This window comes from Galeopterus variegatus, unplaced genomic scaffold (assembly GCF_000696425.1).
Source record: "Galeopterus variegatus unplaced genomic scaffold, G_variegatus-3.0.2 Scaffold3674, whole genome shotgun sequence".
In the NCBI taxonomy this organism is placed as follows: Eukaryota; Metazoa; Chordata; class Mammalia; order Dermoptera; family Cynocephalidae; genus Galeopterus; species Galeopterus variegatus.
The window spans coordinates 161,139-163,989 of NW_007729785.1; positions in this window are offsets into that span (position 1 = coordinate 161,139).

Genomic DNA, 2,851 nt, shown 5'->3' on the forward strand with positions numbered 1-2,851 from the left:
TAGTATAAATGCATTCAGAAGTTCAGATTGACAAGAGAAGCTTAGAATGAGCTGGCCTCTGCCTCTCACAAGAGAATCGTCAAACACAGTGACAGGGGTCGATCCCTGCAGCTTTTCCCATTGTGGCGGGCCGAGCACCTGGTTGGTGACTGGCATTTGTGGCTAATGTCTGAAGCCCCCGTTTGCTCTGTCCTAGGAGTCTTGACATGTAAACCACGTATGTTCCCATCACAGACCCCTGGGGGCATCAGTCACCTTCTGTTGGGGTGGGGAGGGTGTGAATCTCGAGGTGAGACCCGTGGAGGCATGTGGAAGGCTGGCTGCCACGGGGCCCGCTCGGGTCCGACCAGCTTGTTCTCTGTGCCGCCGACTCTTGCTAAGCAAGAGCTGAAACCATCCAGCCTTTATGGTTCACTCAACAAACAAGTTCCAGCACATTCTCCATGTCAGGCAAAGGGGTAGGTTTGGGGAGCACATGGCAAAGAAGTAGGTTTGGGGAGCACCGAGTCCAGTGACCCTGTACAATGGCAGAGGAGGCACACCACCTGAAATGTGTGAAGTGTCGGGACCCGGTGCAGTTTGGGAACCCCGGGAGGGGTGCTGGGCTCCACGGGGTCACGGGGAAGGCTGCCTTGCAAAGGGTGCTGAGGGGTGAGTGGAGGGAGGGCAGGGAGGGTGTTCCAGGCAGCAGAACAGGTGAGCGAAACACAGAGCCACCACCAGCCTTGGCACTGCCGGACTTAGGATGTCATTGCTTCAAAGTGCTTGATGCCAGAGTCTCCGAAGCCAACGGAGAGCTTCTCACCCTTTGAAAGAGCCCAGATGAGTCAGTGGCTCCACTCGTTACTGTAGCTCATTGAGAGGCAGGAGAGATCCAGCCCCGGAGGGCCTGGCTGCTCCATCAGAACAGTGGAGAGTGGCAGAAATAGTTTCCATCTGTGGAAGAGATCGTCTCCCGTCCTTTGCTGGAGGCAAACTTAACTTCATGCTTTAGGGACGCCCCCGCTTGCTCCCAGATGGGGTGTGTGCGTGTGTATTTATAGGCCCATGTGTCATTTTTCTTTGTTTTGAGTTTTCAGCTACATCTGCTGCCCGGTAAAATGCACATACATACAGGCTTGGTGCAATGGGAGAGTGACACGTACCTATGCATTCGTGCATGCAGTTTGTGGCGCTTGAGGTCGCCCTGGGGTCTGTTTCACCGCTGCCTGTCTTAGATCACTTATTTCTGGGTGCTGAGACTTCCCGCTAGTCCCCTGCCTCCCGCCCTGAGCATGGAGAGGCCCTGAGCCTGAGCGCTTGGAGACGTGATGGAAAACAGAAGCCCAGGGCAGCCCAGTGTGGCCCCTCTGACATCTTGCTCACCTCTGCCTAGCGTCGTCGTGGGAGCTCGGCCTCCCGGACTCCCCAAACCCCTCCTGGCTTCCTCCTTTCCCTTCCCTAGCCGTGGCAGAATCCTCGGGTTTCTCTGGACCATAGGGTGGAGGCTGAGGGCTGAGCTCACACCTGGAAGTCACTCAAGATGGAGAGAACCTGCGTGGCCCATGTCTACTGGGTGGGGACGGCTCAGTGCCTGCTGAGGGCTGGCAGAGGTAGGTGATGCCAGATAACAGGCGTTGTTTCCAGCCCTGCAGTGGTTTCCAGGCGTGGAGGGAGGCCTGACGCCAACCCCTCAGCCACAACTGACAGTTGTGGTCTGAACTGCCTAGAGTGGGGCTGCAGGGGAGAGAGAAACACGTCCAGCCCAAGCCGGCAGCCTGCTCCCTGGTGACCTCATCGCCAGCCCTGCTGCGGCCAAGCACGGGCTGTGGCTCTGGGCCAACTTCATGGTGCACAGAGGAGGGGCCTGCTTTCCACTCCCACCACAGACAGGGAAGGGAAGAGGGGACACAGAGGCAATGGAGTCTGTGGACCCAGGTCAGCTGGAAACAGCCAAGTTACTGGCTGGGGGAGGCGAAGAGGTCCCGAGCTCCCCTTACCTGAATTGGGCTGTTGCTGCTGAGGCTGTGAGTTAGGACACCTCTCTGCCTGTGTGGTCACTCACGACCCGGGGCAGGTCTGCCTTAGACCCTGACTCTGCAGACTTGGAGGTGCAGGCTGCTCCCTGGCCAGGTGGGCTGGGCCTGGGGGAGGCCCCTGAGGCCCCTGCCCCTCTGGATGTAGAGCTTCCCTAAGCTGTTGTGGTCTGAGAGTGAGGGCTTGTGGCCCCAACATCAGACAGACAGCCCTGGGTCACTTTGCTAAGCATTAGATTCGGTGTTTGTCTATAGAATTTGTACAGCATTATTCCAGGCTTGGCCTGTATAGATATGACTTGAAGGAAGTGTACTAATGGCACATATTTTTTCTGGGTCTTGGTAATTTCTTTTCTTCTAATACACTCTCTTTTTTTCACAGCTAAATTGAATGGAAGTTACAAAGAGTTCCCATACGCCTCCTGCCCCCGCCACACACAGCCTCCTCTACGATCAACATTCCCACAGAGTGGTGCCTTTGTTAACAATTGATGAACCTACATTGACACATAGTTATCACCTCAAGTCCACAGTCTACATCAGGGTTCATTCTGGGTGCTGGACATTCCATGAATTTGGACAAATGTATAATTACTGTATCCACCATCCTAGTATCATACAGAGTATTTTTACTGCCCTAAAAATCTCCTGTGCTTGGCCTTTTCATCTCTCCCTCCCCCCAGCCCCTGACAAGCATGGATCTTTTTATTGTCTGCATAGTTTCACCTCTTCTGGAGTGTGATATAGTTGGAATCATGCAGTGTGCAGCCTTTTCTGAATAATAAGCAGTTACTGTTTCTCCATGTCTTTCCTTGTCTTGATAGCTCATTTTTTTT